Source organism: Mauremys reevesii, linkage group 1, assembly GCF_016161935.1.
Source record: "Mauremys reevesii isolate NIE-2019 linkage group 1, ASM1616193v1, whole genome shotgun sequence".
NCBI lineage: Eukaryota > Metazoa > Chordata > Testudines > Geoemydidae > Mauremys > Mauremys reevesii.
This window is the reverse complement of record NC_052623.1, coordinates 19,398,288-19,418,951: the sequence shown is the minus strand read 5'-3', so window position 1 is coordinate 19,418,951 and position 20,664 is coordinate 19,398,288. Positions and strand designations below refer to the sequence as shown.

At 48.3% G+C, this 20,664-nt stretch overlaps 1 long non-coding RNA gene across 1 annotated transcript in view; it reads right to left on the bottom strand.

The window, feature by feature from the left end:
• Positions 1–793: 793 nt before the first annotated feature.
• Positions 794–20,664, bottom strand: part of LOC120405334 — a 35,431-nt gene continuing 15,560 nt past the window's right edge. The window contains exons 3-4 of the long non-coding RNA XR_005598679.1: positions 2,646–2,760; positions 794–1,795 (exon numbers count right to left, since the gene is read on the bottom strand). This is a non-coding gene — a long non-coding RNA (uncharacterized LOC120405334). The remainder of the gene's footprint in view (positions 1,796–2,645; positions 2,761–20,664) is intronic.

Here is a 20,664-nt window from a genome sequence, read left to right as displayed (position 1 = left end):
TACTGTATGTAATTGATTTCATTTAACCAATTCTAGCTCTCATCTATATCTTTTTCCTTTTATGAATAAACCTTTAGATTTTAGATTCTAAACAGCGTGATTTGTGGGTAAGATTTAATTTGTACATTAACTTGGGTCTGGGGCTTGGTCCTTTGGGATTGGGAGAACCTTTTTCTTTTACTGGGGTATTGGTTTTCATAACCATTCATCCCCATAACAAGTGGCACTGGTGGTGATACTAGGAAACTGGAGTGTCTATGGGAATTGCTTGTGTGACTTGTGGTTAGTCAGTAGGGTAAAACTATAGTCCTCTCTGTTGGGCTGCTTTGGTTTTCTTTAATAGTAAAGGAACTCCAGCCTTGGGCTGTAACTGCCCTGCTTTAAGCAATTTGTCGTGAATTGACACTCTCAGTTGGGTCCCACCAGAACCAGCCTCATTATACCTACTTGAAATCCACCACCGGTTACTCCAAGCATCAGTGTCCCAATGAGTGAACCTGCTTAACTAGAATGATGGTTTCATGATATCGAACAACCTCCTTACCAACCCATCCACCAATTCTTCTGTCCGGTTACCATAACAGACACCCACACAGGGCCTTTCACCCCAGATGCTCGACAAACACTGCAAACTGCATATTACAAGGGTCAAATGATGTTAATGCAAAATTAAGGTTGCATAGTAGAAAATCACAGTTACACAGGCTGTGGCCATGCATCGCTCCCGCAAGCAAAAGCCGCCCCAAGGGAAAGCACAGAGGCTAAGGGGAAGGTGAGCCCTGCCCTGCCTCTCCCACTCCAGCCAGCAATGCTAGCCAGGTGCACAGTCCAGATGGTGCCTACGCCTCCCCCGTTGTATAGCTCCGATCTCTGGGATTCACTGTGCTTCCGGACCTTTATTTATTAATTGACAGTTGCTGGTTGCTAAAGGATTACCAGTACGCTACACAGATGAGCATTTGGGCCAGAGAGGTTAATGAAGCAATGCCAACAGTGGGTGCCAGGGAAACAGGCTGGAGGGGAACTGTGCAAACATTTTTTTTAAATAAACCCTTAACTCAGCCCTGGTTTGCTACCCAGCAGTTCCCCTGGGCCAACCTTTGCGGTCCCTGCCTCAGTCATTCTCCAGGTGCGCTAGTGAAGCATTTGTGATTGGCTGCTTCACCCAAGTTTTGCTTTGGGGATTCATTCAAGCCTGAAATTCAGCACAAAATTCAGGGGATGTGAACTCCCCATGAAATAAAGTTCCCCAAGGTCCAGGCACACCTGACCCACTGAACTTTGCCCAGCTCCAGCCTGCAGTTTGCCCTCTCATCTGAATGACGCACAGCGCCTGCTGACACCAGGCTGGGGCACTGATTTGTAGCTGACTCACCAACAGCCATAATTTTCCCCTTGAGGTTTCCTTTCAGGTACCGACCCTGTCTAGCAGCAAAGGTCACATCCCTGGCTGTAATGTGTTTCAATGCATACCTCTTCCGGGAAGCATCTGATCACGCCTGGTGAAGTCCCATCTCACAAAGGAACCTTGGGCTAGAAGCAGGCAGAGAGAGTATTTCAGACACGTCCTACCGTGGAACATGTTAATCGTGGACTAGATGAAAATCGCAGTGTTGTTTGGCCGAAGCGAAGTCATTCACTGATGTGGTGCTTTGCACCCTTCATCTCCAATTTGGCCATTTGTTCAGGTGCCAGATGATGGCTCGTGGCATTCTGCCCCCCGAGCTGTTTGCAAGCGGCTGGCTGGTGTGGAGAAAGTCAGACAGAATCATTATTCTCCATCGTTCATTGAGCTCTGCGAGGAAAAACAGCCACAATCAATGGACTAATCTCAGCAGTGGTTTGTCAGTTTGGCTGGGAGTCAGCAGCCCCAGTGGAAGTAGCACAGCTACCGTATTACTGGGTCTTAGCTTTCTCCTTCCAGTCAAAGGGAGACAAAACGCAGGGCTCTTAGAGCTGACAGCAAACCGAAGTGCTGCTTCTTCCGCGCTCAGAAACACTCGCTGTTAAAGTGAAAGCCAGAGATGGGCATGAGACGCAGCACATGGACCCCACAGCTCAAGTGGTTTCAGGTCCAGGGTTATGGTTTGACCCTCCCAGAGCTATGGGCCAGCCACAGAGTTCAGATCCAGGTCGAGATATGAACTTTCTCCACACTCAGGGGTACTCAGACCTAGTTCTTGTATTAGTTCTTATGTTCTTATGTTCAGTGACGCTGTCCTGCTATAAAGGCCTAGTGGATAAGGTACTGGACTGAGACTCAGGAGACTGGGATTCAATTTCCAGCTCAACCACTGGTTTCCAGTGTGACCTTGGGCAGAAGACAATCTGCTCTGTGCCTCAGTTCCCCATCTATAAAATGGGACAATGCTTCCCTATCCTACCAGGGGTTTGCGGAGGATAAAAATCCATTCACGAAGGGGAGGCAGTGTTGCCAAGTGGTTACAGCACTGGCCTGAGACCTGGGTTCTATTCCTGGCTCAGTCACTGGCCTGCTGGGTGACCTTGGGCAAGTCACTTTACCTTCATGCTCCTTAGTTTCCCCATCTGTAAAATGCAGACAAAGATATTGATCTCCTTTGTAAAGTGGTCTAAGATCTATGCAGAAAAAGCAATCTTTAAGAGCTAGCTATTAAGTAACTTACCCAAAGCTACAGCGTAAATCAGTGTCAGAGCTAGGGTTAGACTGAAGGCATCCCTGACTCCCAGTTTGATGCTTAGTAGACGCTGCTTCTGTCATGGTCTTGCCCATACTCTGGCCTGAAAATAGAGGATAGATCAGCAACTGATGCTAACACTGATCCCTAGTCTCTACTGGGAACGTGCCATCTTCTGTTCTCAACTAGCAAGAGAGATGTAGCTCAGTCTAGTTTCGATAAGCTGTGAAAAATTTGGATGCTTATCCAGACTGCAAATCTTAGACACACACCCAAGTGTAAAATCTCCCTCTGGGTGGTGGTTTGTGATTCCAGCCCAGCCCCGGAAGTAGGGAGTTTAGAATTGCTTAAAGTTGACAAAAAATGGGGAGGCGACACTTCTCTGAACCGTGCGCTCTTCAGAAAAGATTCCGAGCGAGGGCATGGGTCAGCCAGGACCAGTCACTGACGGTGGGCCTTGCATCTTGGATGTGGCACAGCAAGCTGCTGTTGTGGCATCTTCCTCTTCCTGCCCCCTCGCTGTAACACTGCTGCTGAATTACTGGCCGTCACCCCTCCCTTCCCCAGCGAACGGCGGGTAACTGAGGCAGACAAAAAACTCTTCCAACAATCTATAGCGAAGATGCCAGAGACAGTGAAGCGGAATAGGAAGAGGACTGACTATAACCCAATTCCTCACAGGGACATTAACTCAGCTCACAGCCCGTGATCTCTTTTATATGCCGGTGACACGCCGTTGTATTTCTCCCTTCCCCTGGATATCCATAACCCTGTCTTGTCCCCGTTTCCTCTTGGCTGAAAGCCGATTACCTCCTATTAAATACTCACTTCTTTTCAGACCCCTCCCAAATGCCTTCGTTTTCTCTGCCCTCTTTCCTAGTTTGATTGTCACAACTGTAGTGGTCACCTTTACGAACGGTGCCTACGGGACATCACTCCAGGATTTGCAGTATTCCCAGGTAGCCCCAGTGCTAAGTATTTATGGGATTTGGGGCAATACTGACATACAGTAAGTTAATTTAATACAACACTGGCAAGTTTTTAAAGGGTCCCTTATGTTTAGAGTTGAATATCAGCTTTCTTCCTCCTGCCCCATTCCCCATGTGCAGACCTCGCCTCATAAACATCGCACAGGGCCCCAAGTTTAACTTTGATACAGCAAGATTTCTGGAACATGCTTGTGACCTCACACCTTGACTTCTGCAATGATATTCACAGTACAGCGTTTCCAAGAGAACTGAGGCCAGCTTCAAGGTAATGCATACTCAGCTAAACAAGAAACAGCATCTGAAGTCAACCCGGTCCCGGTGCCCTGCTTAGCTAGCTTGGCTGCATTCTTTGTCCCAGGATACGTCTACATTGCAGTCAGAGGGGTGGCTGCAGTTCAGGGAAGCAAACCCGTGCTAGCTTTAAATCGAGCTTGTATGGCTAAAAATAGCAGTGATGAAGTAGTGGCATGTGTGGGGGCTGTGTCGGAATTGCAAGCTCTCACTTTAAGAATGTGAAGGGGGGGAAGGGGGGTTCCCCCTGCTCCTGTTTGCAGGCTAAAGGGGCTCTGCAGGGACATATACAGAGTCAGACGGCAAAAAAAACCGTCTAAAACAAGGGGGTGTGTCAAGCTGTCTGGAGTGGCTCACGCTCATAAGAGCCGACTGTTAAGAAGCAGGGCACAACCCCCACATTGGGTGTGTTCTACACTGAGATCTCACCAACCTAGTGAGAAGTGTGAACTCGTCAAACACTACAACAGCCTTACCATGGTGTGACAGCAGAGGTGAAAGTAAGCCGGTCCGCCGTGCTGGACCGCACCGGCTTCCGTGACGGGGATTGAAAGGGCTCTGGGCTGCCCGCAGCTGCTCAGAGTTCCCCTCAGCAGCAGGAGCTCTGGGCCCTTTAAATCCCTGCCCCAGCCCCGCAAAGCTTGGGGTTCCCCCCAGCGGCCAGAGCCCCGGGCCCTTTAATTTGCCCCTGAGCCCGGGGGGTGGGGGCTCCCAGCCACCTCTGCAGCTGGGATCCCCTGGCTGATTTAAAGGCCCTGGGTCTTCCAGCCACAGCTGGTGCCCCAGGGCCTTTAAAGCTTAAGATGCTACGCCTCTTCCGGATGAGGCCACGCCCCCTCAGGACTCCAGCAGAACCGGTAAGTCCTGTAAGTTACTTTCACCCCTGTGCGACAGGCAGTCCCCTTGGGCATGCACTCTGTCCTGTCCCCCAGGCAAGCCTGCCTTTGTGATAGATGGCTCCTTACACCAGTGGCTCTCAACCAGGAGTACACATACCCATGGGGGTACGCACAGGTCTTCCAGGGGGTACATCAACTCATCTAGATATTTGCCTAGTTTTACCACAGCCTACATAAAAAGTACTAGCGAAGTCAGTACAAACTAAAATTTCATACAGAGACTTCTAGTGCTCTATATACTATACACTGAAATGTGAGAATATTTATATTCCTAGTGATTTATTTTACAACTATATGATAAAAATGAGAAAGTCAGCAATTCTTCGGTAGTGGTGTGCTGTGACACTTCTGTATTTTTATGTCTGATTTTGTAAGCAAGTAGTTTTTTTAAATGAGGTGAAACTGGGGGTACGCAAGACAAATCAGCCTCCTGAAAGGGGTACAGTACTCTGGAAAGGTTGAGAGCCACTGCCTTACACCAATAATCACAGGAGTATTCAGGTTACTCCCAGTCCCAAAGGCCCAGTCACTTACCCCAGGTCAATTGCACCTCAGATCTCAAACCAAAAACAACACTTGTTGCCAGTCATATAAAGATTTATTCACTAAGGAAAGAAATGAGGTATTTACAAGGTTAAAGCAGGTAAACAGACACACACAAATGAGTTCAGTATTAGGTTTCAAAAAGTGCTAGAAGCTGCTGTAATGAGCAAACTCTGTGTCCCTTAGGGCTAACCCAAGCTAAGCAGCTGAGGATCCCATGCTTATGCTTAGAAGTCTTGGCCTCTCCCTGAGATCAAGTAGCATAGGGACACAGTTCCTTCTAGCCAGGGATTTTTATTTCCTTCCTCCAGAGTTCAAACTTATGGGACAAGTGTTGGCGCCTGTCTCCTCTTTATCAGTATGGGGTGGGGGAAGGGGCAATCAGTAAAGTCTTCGTCCTTTGATGTTTCACAATGGCTCATTTGGTTTCAGGGGGCCTTCTTGTGCACAGGATCAGCTCTTTGCATTGATTAATGCTTCTTTAATATACGGAGATATACCTCTCTCCTAGAACTGGAAGGGACCCTGAAAGGTCATTGAGTCCAGCCCCCTGCCTTCACTAGCAGGACCAAGTGCTGATTTTGCCCCAGATCCCTAAGTGGTCCCCTCAAGGATTGAACTCACAACCCTGGGTTTAACAGGCCAATGCTCTTTCCTTTTCGGTGAGTTACCCAGTTACAGAAGTTTACACTGCAAACACTCACTTTATACCATGGAAAGCAGATGTGATGCGATCAATACATACAGCTACAAGCATTCATCAAGTCTAAACCCTAAACACATTCTTATAAACTTAACATCTGTTTTAATAGTGCTAACACACAGGTAAGCCAGACTGGTTTCCAGCTATGCATTGTTCAGTGAGGTGCAAGGGCCTTGGCATGAGCTGGCATCTCTTCTGCAAGTGGGGATGGGCTCTGGCTTGTGGCTGGGGTGTGGGCTTGTGGCTTGTGTGCCAGTCTAGTGAAGTGCTACCCCAGAAAAGATCCTCCTCCTCGGCCCCCTTCCCTCCTCCTCCAGAGCCTCCCCCCTGAGCCCTCAGGCCCTGTTCTCCTCCCTTCTCACCCTCCCAAGGCCACCCCCAAGGGGCCCTGGGGGCTGGGGGACAGGACAGGACCTGTCCCACCCCTCACCAGGGATAGGGACCCTCAACCACCCTCCCCCTCTGATTACTCATTTACTCCATACAATTTAATTATTTACACATACAATTTAAAAATAAAAAAAAATATTTAATTAAAAATAATAGAAAAGAAAGAATAAGAACAGGAATACACTCTCTGGCACAAACACATCACAAACAGCTCTGGAACATCACACATCAACAATCTCTGTCTCTGTCACTCTTGCAGTCCTTTCCAGTTCCCCTCAGTGCCCCAGGCCTCTGCTTGCAGGCCCTGGCTGACACTTCTGCAATGGTGACCGCACACCTCCAGGCTTTGGGTGGTCTTCAGGCTCTGGCCACCCCCAGCCCCCCCCCCCAGCCAGCCCCGGCCTGCCTGGACCCCCCAGCCCTGGGCTTGGCTGGTGTGCTGCTGTTTTGGTCTTTCTCCCCCCCCCCCCTGGCCCCCCCCCCACACCACCCTCTGCTGCTCTCTGGCCTGGCTCTCTGCCTGCACCTGGCTCTCTCTCTCTGGCTCTTCTCTCTCTGCTCTGGCTCTGGCTCTCTGGGCTCTCTGGCCCCTCTGGCTCCTCCTGGCCTGGCTCTGCTCCTCTCTCCCCCCCTCCTAGCTCCTCCCCGCCCCTCCTGCTCCTCCTGCTCCATTCTCCACCTCACACGGACCCTCCCTGGCCCTGCCCCTTCTTCTGTCTCCCCTGCCTCCTGCTGCAGGCTGGCTCAGGCTGTCCTGCCTGGGCCCCTGGGCCTCCCAGTCTCAGGGTCCTGATTTGCCCCATCGATCTCCCCCTAGCTAGCTGCCAGGGCAACCCCACACCCACCTGACACTGAATGTTAGTGTGTTGTTGGGCCGGAGGGAGGCGGAGCAAAGCGGGGGGGCAGCACACAGGGCGGCACACACACTACACAACACACCAGGGTGAAAACATTAATTTGATCACATTTATTTGAGCCCAAGAGAAAAGAAAAAAAAAAAAAAGCTCAACACGCACTGCGGGTCCCCCCAGCATTTATACCCCTTTTGTTGTGTTTTGTGTGTTTTTTTTTTTTTTTTCCCCCCCCCCTCCCCCCCCCCAACAGCAGTTACTTTAAAAATTTCTGTGCAAAGTCGTTTTTCGTTCCCATTAGCTTCTCCTTTGGGGCCTTGTCGGCCATTTTTCTTTTTTTTTTTTCTCCCTCCCCTCCTCTCCTCCCCGCCTGTTTCAAACTCCCTGCATCTGCATCTGCTGACAGAGACAGCTGACACATTTTTTGCTTGCTGTCTGTTAGCATCTTAGGCTGGTTAAAGTTCACAGCATGGAAGACCTCTGGTTCACTCAGGCCTGCGGTCACAACTTTGGTTTACTTAGGCCTAGTGACACCAACAGGGGCAACAGTCCCCTTACACAAGCATCACAGGGTAAATTGGACATCACTGCCTTAGGGAGCAGCCTGCTCTGTCTCTCTCTGGTTTTGGTTACTGTGTATTATTGTTGTGGATTATAAGAATAAAGTAGTGTTAAATTGCAAAAAAGAACTAGATATAACCCTGGAAGATAGCTAATAGCCATTGATGGACCTATTAGATTGGCAGGAATGGTGTCCCTAGCCTCTGTTTGCTGGAAGTTGGGAATGGGCGACAGGGAATGGATCACTTGATGATTACCTGTTCTGTTCATTCCCTCTGGGGCACCTGGCATTGGCCATGGTTGGAAGACAGGATACTGGGCTAGATGGACCTGTGGTCTAACCCAATATGGCCGTTCTTATGCTCTTAACCTTCCAGCAAGAGTGTTTTATGTTTTTATCCAGTTTCTCTAGGTGTATACTGTGAACATAACAGCACACAATGCAGCATGAGTTGTACAAACCCACCGAGGAGTCTGGCTACTTATTCATGTTGCTAGCCCAGACTAGGATTTCTGCTGCCGCATCCTCACTGCTGACTGAGCTGCAATCATACATCTGATTGCAATGTAGACAGACCTTCAATCTCTGCAACTCTGCGTGCACGAGACAACAGGAAGCACGGCACTGAAAAGTGACCTCCAGGCTGTGCGGCAACTTTGAAGTTCCTGCTGATGCTTAACACTTGATGGCACATGCACTAGGCTTTCAAAATCTTCACCTCAGCCGCACTAGTCAGCCCAATCCCTGCTCTTGGCCTTTTTTATTTTTAAGACTAGAAATGACATCCGAATGTTTGGGTGCAAACATCAGATCCAAGACATGGATATGTTCTAGTTCAAACTAGAATTAATTCACACAAGCCTTAGGGCCTGCTTTCAGGTGTGAATGTAACTTTCAACACTTACCGGTACGGGGGCTGGCTCTGGCCGCCAGAAGGGGCGGGGCCTCAGGTGGAAGGGGCGGGGTTGGGGGTCAGCATCCCCCAGCCAGCCCATCCGCACTGCCTGGCCCACGCCACCCGGAGCTCCAGTGGCTAAAGGGCCCAGGGCTCCAGCCAGAGCCCCGGGCCCTTTTAAATCGCAGCCCCGGGGCAGCTGCTCCTTTTGCACTTCCCCGTCAGCGTCAGTGTGGGTGGGCAAGGCAGCACTAAGCAAGCAAGCCTTTGCCGCGACACTTTGCGCCGTAGCGGGCCCCTTTTGCGCCCCTCCGTCGGCAGCCCTGCTGCTAGGGACCCGGCGGGGCCGCCGGTGGGGGTGCGCAAAAGGGGCAGCGTCACGACGTCAGCTGAGTACGGGCCGGTACCGACGGCCACTTTTTACCGGTATGCCGCACCGGCTTACTTTCACCCGACTGCTTTGTACAACCTAGAGCATCACAAAGGTCCATTGTGGCCTTGTAATCTATGAAAAGTCAGCCTCCTGGACCTTCAGTCTTTTCACAGAACAGCTCAAATTGCTGCTGATTGGCCACGGCTGCTGTTGATTTCCCTCTCACTAAACTGAATGGACATCGTTTGCCATGACTTACAGTGAGAGGGTCAAATTCATCTTCAAAAATCAATGGACTTGTGCCTGCTTACACAGGGGCTGGATTTGGCCCCAAGGGTTGAAAATATGCAAGGAAAGCTTGCTGATGACAACTAAAATGCTCTCCGGAGAACATGTGGTGCCCTCCCCCTTTCCTCATTAGTTCCTTTCGTTCCTTTTTTCGTTAGCAATGTAGCCTCCCCATTTGCTTTGTCCCCTGTAACCGGTGCTCCATTTACCATGATCATTCTTTTCCCTGGAGCCACATTAAGCCACTCTCAGAGGCACCATCTCAGCATTTTTATATCCCGCCTTTTAGCACTGTAATGCAAGCAGCGGGTTTTTACATCCCGGCTCTTCTGTCACATGCAGCTTCGCTGATCCAAGCGAGGGATGGAGGCGTGTCATTGATGTCAAGCTTTTTGTTCAGAAGGGGAAAGCCAATAAACTCTGCAGCAGCCGGTCTTGCTCTTCAAGGATTTTTCATCCCTGTTTGAAATCTCAGCCACTTTTCCAGCCCCATTGGAGTCAGACAATGATTTCTTCCCTGCTGCTCTTGCTTTGTTCCTTTCGTGTTTTTCACTGGCGAAAAAACAATGCCACCGTCCCTGCCACGAGAATATGGAGGTTGGTCATTTTACCAACTGAAAATGACTTCATTCATGCATTCTCTGCAAAACAAATACAAATCAGCAGTGACCCTTATAAAAAAAAAAATCGGATCGGCCAGATAAATCAGCAAAGTTCCACATCAACTGAGTATCTGGCCCATCCACACTGGGTCTTCTTTCCCTTCACACAACAATAATAGTATGAAATAAACCAGTGATTCTCAACCAAGGGTACACGTACCCCGGGGGTACACACAGGTCTTCCGGGGGTACACCAACTCCTCTAGCTATTTGCCTAGGTTTACAACAGGCTACATAAAAAGCACTAGTCAAGTTGGTACAAACTAAAATTTCATACAACAATGACTAGTTTATACTGCTCTATATACTATACATTGAAATGTCAGTACAATATTTATATGCCAATTGATTATATGGTAAAACGAGAAAGTTAGCAATTTTTCGGTAATAGTGTGGCTGTGACACTTTTGCATTTTTAGGCCTGATTTTGTAAGCAAGTAGAGTTTTTACATGAGGTGAAACTTGGGGGTACGCAAGACAAATCAGACTCCTGAAAGGGGCACAATAGTCTGGAAAGGTTGAGAGCCGCTGAAATGAAATCACACAGGCACAGTGACCATGTTTACTAACTATATACAACATGCAAGGCCTATTTATGTATGTACGTTGCTGCTCTAGCCGGTTACTAAAACATGGTACATAGTGACTACCACGAGCGCTCTCACAAACTATTTAAACAGATCTTACTCAATTCCTGTACACTACACTCCTGTACTCCCTCTTTACTGTAAAAGGACATTACAAATTACTAACATATTATCATTCAGTTTAATAGCCAATTTTTGTATACTATAGATGGGGTTAATATTACACATTTGAAGGTAGATACGAGTTCATTTTTTTCCAACTCAAAGGAACCTGGGGTTATTTCCTTTTTGCCTCTGGAATGGTTTCTTTGTTAACAGAGATTTTCGCATTTTAAAAAAGGGACACTATCTTGATAGAAATCACATTTTAAAATGGAGTCCTACTTATACTACCAGTTATACCACAGACAATTGAAACAGAAACACAATTAGAAGTGGAATTGTCTCCTTCCCTATGTGTGCTGTTTAATTTTTGCATTTCAGCCCAGACAATGAAAAGATTGGAAATTGACAATTTCCAGTCTCTCATTTTTTGTTTATACAATTTCTAGTCATTTTCACCTTCAGGTTCTTAGGCACCAGCACGATGCTGCAATATCTGAGTTGTGAGCACTGCAGGGAAAGGAGCATTTGTTGTGTTAATTAGAATATTACAGGTTTTCCAATGGCTCTGATTACTGTAGAATATGAGCACCTGGCAACATTCCATGATGTGGTGGACTATTAGCCTGATTTTACAAAAGGAAACTGAGGCAGAGCGTGTGGGTCAGATGCGGACAATGTTACTCATTGATAAATACCTCAAATCCACAAGTTAATGGGGTCACTCAGCATGGGAAAGGGAATCAGAATCTGGTGCTAAGTGACACTAATTATTTTTCAGATTAGCTGCTCTTGTGCCTTATGACACGCAGTAACCCACTGTTTCCACCACTATAATGTGACCTGTCTTGCTTCACTATAGTCTGTTTCCACGACAACGCCATCTTTCTCAATGGTTTGCTGCTAGATCATCTGTTGTCCTTGTCTTTTCCATCTTCCACCAAGTAGTGTCTAGTCAAGGGCTTGTCTAGGAATACAGTTTTTTGGACATCTGTACAACATACCCAAACCACTACAGCCTTCTTTCTCAGATCACGGTCAGATCAAATGACTTGCCCAAAGTCATACAGGGAGTCTGGGGCAGCTCTGGAAACAGAGCCCAGACTGCCCGAGCCCCAATCCAGGCCCTTAACCACAAGATCACCTATCAGTCCTTGGATTTTTTTTTTTAAAAGGTTTACACAAGCCCTAAATATGAGCTGGTCGTGCCCCGTCCCATGACATCCTTGTCCCCTCATTGGGGACTACCAACAAGGATGCAAGTTCGATCAGTTGTGGATACCTGGGTTCAGCCCACAACTCATTTAACAAAAAATTATTTGAAAAAGAAAAAACAACCGGTGTGAACATGGTGGTGCACCCTCCCCTTCCAAGCCTTAGCTGGAATCGGTGACAGAACTGGACGTAAACCTCAGGAGTTCATTGCTCCCAGCGCTGTGCTTAATCCACTAGACCACACTGCCGATGTGTTTGGTACCCGACCAACAAAGAATATGTTGGGGATTGACCTTGCACACATCTCCAAACTGCTCATGTCTAAGGCTACGTTTTAGCCATGGGCGTTTTTAGTAAAAGTCACGGACAGGTCACGGGCCATGAATTTTTGTTTATGGCCTGTGATCGATTCATGACTTTTATTCTATATCCCTAACTAAAACTTGTTCCGGGGGCTAGGGGGTGCTCTGGGGAGGAGGGATGATGGCCCGGGACCCTGCTGGTGCTGGGGGGACAGGGCAGACCACAGCGTGTGGGCCAGGACCCTCGCTGGTGCGGGGGTTGGAGGGGGGAGGGTTGGTGGGTCTGGCAAGGGCTCCCTACCCGGCTCCGTGTGTCCCTGCAGCTCCTAGGCAGTGGAGGGGCCAGGGGGCACCATTTGATGCTCCCACCACAAGTGCTGGCTGCACAGCTCCCATTGGCTGGGAACTGCAGTCAATGGGAGGTGTGGGGGTGGGCAGTGCATGGTGCGGAGCATCCTGGCCCCTCCACCACCTAGGAGCTGCAGAGCCATGCCAGTGGGAGCCAGGGGAGACCGCCAACCCCAAGGTAAATGCTCCTCCCCACCCTCCAACCCCTCACCCCTAGCCTTGAGCCCTCTCGCACACACTCAAACTGCTGCTGCTGGCCCAAGGGGGCAGCCGCTGCAGAAGTCACAGAATCCGTGACTTCCGTGACCTCTGTGACAAACTCGCAGCCTTGCTCATGTCACATCAATGAGAAATTCCATATCACCTGTCTGAAGCCAGCAAGCTTCTCATGAACTGGTTAAACCTAAGGATGATTCATAATCCAACCCCCCTCCCCAGATTTACTAAAACCCAGTGGTCATTCTTCATTGCAAACAGTGCAGCTGGATAGACTCACAGACCTCACAGGTCTTTTCCATTTAGAAGTCCCCCCTGAACCTCCACCTGTACTGTGATGCCTGCGAATAGCTGGCTGACTAATAGTGGCCGTGCAGAGTGGTAATTAAGGATAGTTTTATATTTCTAAAGTTGGATTCACAGGACACTGTTTTATCAGGACACCACCCTGACCCCTCTACCCTTTGTCTGCCTAGAAGTTGTAGGCTTCCTTCCAGAATTACTGGGTGAAATTACATGGCCTGTGTTATACACATCAGACTGGGCTACGTAATAGACCTTCTGGTCTTAAAATATATATGAATGAAAAAGGCTTGGGACAGGAGTCATGCCCTCCTTTAGGTTTGGGAAGCACCTAGCATATTGTGGGTACTACAGAAAACAATAACTTATATGCTGCTGCTCCATGCTACTTCCTTTATTTTTTAGCCCAAAGGAGGCCAACACCTAAAATGCTGGAAGCAGGAGCTGGCGCATTTCATCAGCAGATGCCTTTGCTGCTCCTTTTTTACAGGATTTATGGAAATCATTGCAATGCCCCCTGTAAGCAGGCTACTGACTTCATTACAGCTCTCTTGCCCTGATGCAAGGGTAACCCACTCAGTGTGGTGCTCTGTCCCCCCCTAGTGGTGATGGCAGGGTCACAGGGAGAGGTTTGTGGGTTTACATGCAGATGTCTCAGAGCAAGCAGGAAAGTCAGGCTGTTCACATACACACAGGCTTGGGCAAGAGCAAATCCGGACTCATCAGGCATCGTGTATGTGTAACCCACTGGCCAGGGTCAGTGCATGCTACACCCACCAGTGGGTTACACATGTGCAAGTCAGGTACATGCTAAAGCCACATCTTAGCATGCAGGGGTTTGGAAGTCTGGACCATGGTACTCTCAGTTCCATAAAACATCTGAGCAGCCTGGATGGGTTTCTCCCACTGCCCGGCTCTACTTGTAAGCACAATCAGAGTGACTGTCTCCTCAAACTGGGAATCTGTCCCTAGTAATAAAAATGGAAGGCAGAAAGCTTCCCCAACAACAAAAAAGCCAAAATCTAGAGGCCACAGTGGGTTTTTTTTAGTGTAGTGGGTGCCATGACCCCTGGGTCTCAACCCAGATCCACAGAGTTCCTGGGGAAACACAGAGTCATCACACTCCAACCCACCACCCAATGGCGGACTAGAACTAGGCCTCCTTGAAACCCAGCTCAGAGAGAAGGCTCCATCTCTGGGCCCTGATTGGTGGAACACCAGAGCTCCCGACTGACCTGCTCCTCTGACCTAAGCAATGAGGAAGAACAGGAAATCGTCTGTACAGCTGGGTTCCACCCTGCTTTGGACTGCTCACCTGGCACTACCTGCTTCTGACCTCCCCTCTCCTGCTGGTTTCTTCCATCAGCCTGGTTACTGGTATCTGACTTGTGGTTCCTGATTTCCAGATCATCTCCTGGCCCTCACCCCTGGTTTCCTGACTTGGCCTGATTCCTGGTATCTGACTATGTCCCTGACCTCAGCTCCTGTCCTCAACTCTGGCTGGCATAGGAACCCAGCTCTCGCCCCGTGCTAGCCACTAGAGCTGGCCATCCTCTCTTGGGCTTGATAGTAGGTACTTGAAATGAATTTAGTGCTGGCAAAAGGTGCCAAGTCTACAGAGGCCTTCAATCCCTTCAATTATTTAGCCACGGAATAGGCAACATGGGCAGCTGATGTATATGTCTGGCCTATGTTTCCTCAGCAACCAGCCTCAATCCTGACCAGCCGGGCCCCACTGAGTAGAACAATCTGCATGGCTATTTACTGCTCGGCCTCCTTGGACTGAAATTGCTAACAGGGGCCATTGAGTGCCTTTGTGATGGTCATTGCTGCATCGTGGATATTTGTGCAGTGGTCTAAGCCAAAGCCCATTGAAGTCAATGGAAGTGTTTACAGTACATTGACTTCAGGTCTTAGGAACATGCAGGCTTTCAGCATGAAAAAACACAAACACACCACCTCTGAATGCAGATAAATCAGGTGCTAGAAGATTAACTTTTCACCAGCTGAATGCAAACAGCTTTGCTCTCATATGGTAACTGCAAAACATTTATTGCAATGACTGAGGCTCCTACACTGACAATTATTTAAATGGATGTGAGCGTGGAGGGCATCAGTTAAAGATATTTGCCAGAATCAGCCTATGTTTAAGTTATGCTGACAGCAACTGCATAATGACAGCACAGAATCCAGATGTTACAAAGGAAGGAATACCTCAGATGGGTCTCTGCTTTCTTTTCTTCCTGGGACCTAGCTATTTAAACAATGGACCAGATTCTCAGCTGGTTTAAATCAGCATAGCTCCACTGAAGTCAATGGAACTATGCCACTCTATGCCACCTGAAGATCTGGCCCCTTAACTTTAAAAACCTGGAGGGAAATCTTGGCTTCACTGAAGGGAATGGCAAAATTCCCCATACACTTCCCTGGAGCCAGGATTTCACTCCTGGGGAAAACAAACATACTACATGGGGAAGTCCCATCAGCTATCGCTCTTTCCCTCCCTATTACTATCTCCACAGCTTTTGTGTCATCTCTGCAGTTTCTCTCCTTTCTTGCCAGTCTTTTCTGGTCTGCGGTATTTGCCTCAGAGCACAAGACTCTCTAAAACCAGTGCTACAACTTCAATACAATCCAAGCATCCCCATAAAGAGCTTAACAACATAGTAGATTGTGACTGAAAGCACCCCTGTAGTCACGCCCAACATGCAATTGTAATAAACTGTTCAAAATATGCCTTCTGAGGCATCATTTGAAAACTAATGCACTGGTCAATCATAGCATGATGAACCACATGTAGCAACATTCTCTGTCAAGTTCTAAACACAAGCTGAAATTAGGTCTGTTTACCCTGACTTGTCTGGTAAACCAGTTTTTCAGAGCCATGGCCTGTAGGCAGGTGCCTTCAAAGTTGATGGGCACTCACGTGGCCATTTTTTGGCAAGGAAGGGGAGCAGGAACAAACAGATCTGCATCTTACTAAACAACAACATGGAACCTCTTTCACCATAAGATGCCATGACTCAAATTCATTCCCACTGTGAGGTTAATCTAGGGGTAACCCTTAGGGCAATGCATTTTCAAAAGGAGACAATTATAAAAAATGAGGGTGCAAAAACAGCCCAAGTTCTCTCTCCCTATCCATCTCTCTCCCTTTCGCCTAAGACGACAAAAGAAACAGACTTCGGGAACAGATCCTGGCCTGAGCATTTGGTCAGCAAGGCTACTGGGAACATGTGGTAGAGGACTTCTCCTTGAACCAAGTCTAGTTTGTGTTTTCTCTTTGTTTCTCTTGTAACCATTTCTAACTTTAATGCCTTGTACTTACTTAAAACCTCTCCTTGTAGTTAAATAAACTTGTTTTAGTCTTTAATCAAAAATAATCCAGTGTTGTGTTTAAACTGAACTGTGTGAGTAACTCCATTTAAAGTAGCAAACTGTTGTATATTGATCCCCTTGAGGGGCAATGGACCTAATATAGCTGGACTGTGCAGAACACACATTCTGGGGGGAAATCTGGGACAGAGAGTGTTTTGAAGTCACCCTGCAAGCGATAACCAAGGCTGGTGGAAGCCAAAGTGTAACTGGCAGGCTGCAGCTATACACAGACACTCTGGGTGTTACCTGTGTAACCCTTCTGCCGGGCCGAAACGATAGCAGCAAGGGCCAGGTTCAATACATAGGGGTCCCTTCCCCACAACATAATGCAAAACCAGCTCGAGCCCCCACCCAGTGACCTGGGAAAATCTTACACACACCCCTGGGCGCCTCGAGGAGGCAATACTTCCCCTCTCGCAAGCACAGACTCTTGGTGTAGCAGAAAAGGTTTAATACATGATAAACACCAAGCATTACATTGGGAAAATACCTCAGCTAGAGTTCATAGGTCAAACCGTGAGCAAAGACCCATCCCAGCAAATTGGGCCGTGTCCTTCTCTTGAGTCCAGCAACCCCCAAATCACCCACAGTCCCAAAAGTCCCACAATCCAAGTCTCTGTCCTGGGTCAGTGCAGGCCCAGAGTTCAAGAGTCTCTCTGCAGAGGTCCCCCTCCCCAGCCTGGGTAGAAAGGGGCACCTTACGTGGTTTGGGGCCAACTGCCCTGCCTCTTCGTGGGGTTCTGCTTCCACTAGTCGTCCCCGCAAACAGCTCAGCTTGCTCTGTGGGCTGCTTTGCTCTGCCAGCTGCTCTGGTCCACCAGCTGTCCTGTGAGCCACTCCAGCCGTCCTCGCGAGCTGCTTGGCTCCACTCACCCAGTGGCTGCACAAACTGCTCCACTCCGCTCTGCCAGCTGCTCTGCTCCACGGTATTGCTTCAGGCTCCCCCACTCATTAGCACAGTACTCAGTGCTCTCAGCTCAGCAAGTCCAGCTCTTCAGTGATTTCAGCTCTTAGTGATTCCAGCTCATAGTAGGGGAGCCCCAGTGAGTTCAGCTCAGTAACCTGTATCTAGATTCTTAAGGGAATCAAAAATTAACTGACATTCCACAGTGGAGAGAGGCACAGGTGGAACTGATGCTTCTGGCTCACAAAAGAAGCCTGCACCACCCAGTACAGATATCTGTCCCCAGCCTCTCTCCTGTCAATGGGTTTTGGAACCCATGTGCCCCATCTAGCGAGCGCTATCCAGCTGACAATGAAACCCCCCATCACAAGACAATTTTGTAGTTCCCCATTTACCCAATCAGGGTGACAACATTTCATTCCTCCTGCCCCAATAACAACGAAATTGGGGCTCTCACAGCTGTGAAAATAACCATCCCATGCTGCTTTGTGGTATGCTAAGTGGGGTGGGAGTGCCCATGCAAATAACTGAAATGCTAATGCGAATACTTGAAACTTCCACTCTGCACTCCCCATAATCTACCACCAGATGTCAGGGTAGAGCTCATCCTGACTCTGCTTACACCTGCATGCTAGAAGGCTGTTTGCGAACAGCTCAGGTGGGAGCTACAGCAGCTAAGCAACATGAGGCACCCAAGTTTGCAGGGCAGAGGTGAGACACAGCCCTTCACTGGTGTGGATTGCACAATGGAATGTCAGAGATGAAATGCTGATCACACTCATTCTGGATAGTCACTGCCCATCTCAGATTTATGCAGCTGTGTCATCTTGTTGTTGTCATAGCTGAAGCTAAACAGGCTAGGACAGGTGACGGTCAGTACCTGGATGAGAGACCTACAGGCTCTGCTTAGGTGCTGATGGTGGGGGGTAGTGGCACTCAACCGATGTCCTACCATGTTATTAGAGGACAGAGCTGCTGAAGGTGCCATTTCTGGCGAGATATGGAGCTAATGGCATTTGATGGAAGAGTAACAGGGTATGAAAAAGATTAGCCTGTGGGGTTTTTTTGACCAAATTTCAGCAAGGGTAATTACATACTACAGTAACTCCTCACTTAACGCTGTAATTCTGTTCCTGAAAAAGATGCGACTTTAAGCAAAATGATGTTAAGTGAATCCAATTGCCCCATAAGAATTAATGTAAGTGGTGGGGGGTAGGTTCCAGGGAATTTTTTTTCCCCTCCAGACAAAAAAAGCTAATTTATATATATACACATATATACACATACACACACACACACACACAGTATATATTTTAAACAAACAATTTAATACTGTTCACAGCTATGATTGTGAAGCTTGGTTGAGGTGGTGAAGTTAGAGGGTGGGATATTTCCCAGGGAATGCCTTGCTGCTAAATCAGTGGTTCTCAAACTTTTGTACTGGTGATCCCTTTAACATAGCAAGCCTCTGAGTGCGACCCCACCACATATAAGTTAAAAATACTTTAAAAAATATATTTAACACCATTATAAATGCTGGAGGCAAAGCAGGGTTTGGGATGGAGGCTGACAGCTTGTGACCCCCCCCGCCCATGTAATAACCTCATGACCCCCTGAGGGGTCCCGACCCCCAGTTTGAGAACCCCTGTGCTAAATGATGAACTAGCACTTGGCTGAGCCCTCAAGGGTTAATACATTGTTGTTAATGTAGCCTCTCACTCTACAAGGCAGCAGGAATGGAGGGGAGGGGAGATAGTATAGCAGACAGAGACACACAACTTGCGTGTGGGAGACAGAGAGAGAGAAAGAAATGCACATTGCCCCTTTAAGTAAGCTGGCCCACTCTTAAGTGCATTGTCTTGGATCAGGAAGTTGGGACAGCAGCTGCTGTCCCAGGCTGTGTCCCCACCCTACTCTATATGGAGAAGGGGTAAGTGGGGTGTAGGAGAAGGGGGGAGGGGGACACCCTCACATTAGCCCCCCTTCCTCCCCCCCGCACAGCGAGCAGAAGGCTCAGGAGCAGCACATGGCAGTTGGGGGAGGGATAGCCGCAATTGATAGCCTGTTGGGTGGCTGCAGCACAAGGAACTTAGGGGAGCGGGGAGCTGATAGGGGGGCTGCCGGTCCACCCTGGATCCAAGCCCCCACCAGCTAGCTGCAACAGGCTGCTCTTCCTGCAAGCAGTGGACAAAGCAGGCAGCTGCCAAAGACGTTAGAAGAGAGCATTGCACAACTTTAAACGAGCATGTTCCTCAATTCACCAGCAGCGTAACAACGTTAACTGAGACGACTGTAAGTGAGGAGTTACTGTACAGATTCTTCTCGAAGTTTTGACTGGACTCTGTGGTCCCTGTGTAGCTTTTATATATTAATTTAAGCTTGTAATGAGCTTTGGGAACCTTCGGGATGAAGATTCATGTAAAGTATCATTGCAATCAGTCTGCTAAAGATGCTCAGCCTAAATATTTATAGTGCATTGGTTCTAGCTCTGATCTCATGGTACCATGGGCTCTGATGCTGGCAATGGTTTGCTGTGAAATCCAAGACCATTCCGGCAGGCACTTATATTTTGATCCTTATACTAAGGATACCAACAAAAACAAGAAACTATGAATTAACAAGGGCCAAATCATAAGCTAATGGTAAATTCCAACTGACCTCAATGGAGCTGCATGGGTTTATAGCAGCTGAGGATCTGGTCCTGCATAGTTACATTTACTTAAATATAGAGATTTAATTTTTGTTGTTGTTTACAACATTACTATGTAGCCAGGAAGTAGTCAGCTGAGGCCATTATAATTATTTGCATTGCGGTAGCACTTTGGAGCCCCAGTCATGGATCAGGACCCATTGTGCTATGTACTGTACAAACACAGAACCAAAAGATGGTCCCTTCTTCAAAGAACTTACAATCTAGGTACTTCGTCGACAAGTGTGGGCAAAGGAAAACCTGCCGCCCAGCCTTCTGCCATCTTCCCACCGCCGTCAAAATGGATTCCGTCGAATTTCGGAGGAAGATGCTATGAAAGCAGCTACAATTTCCAACACTGTGAATGTGACAAACGACTCACTAGCTCAGAGGAGAAGTAGCAGCAGGAGGGGTGGTGGTACCACTGACCCCTGAGCCACGGAGGTGACGGGCAAGTGCCTCCAAGCCCATCAAAGCAGGGAAAAGTAACCACATTAATTTGACCAAATGCCTATGC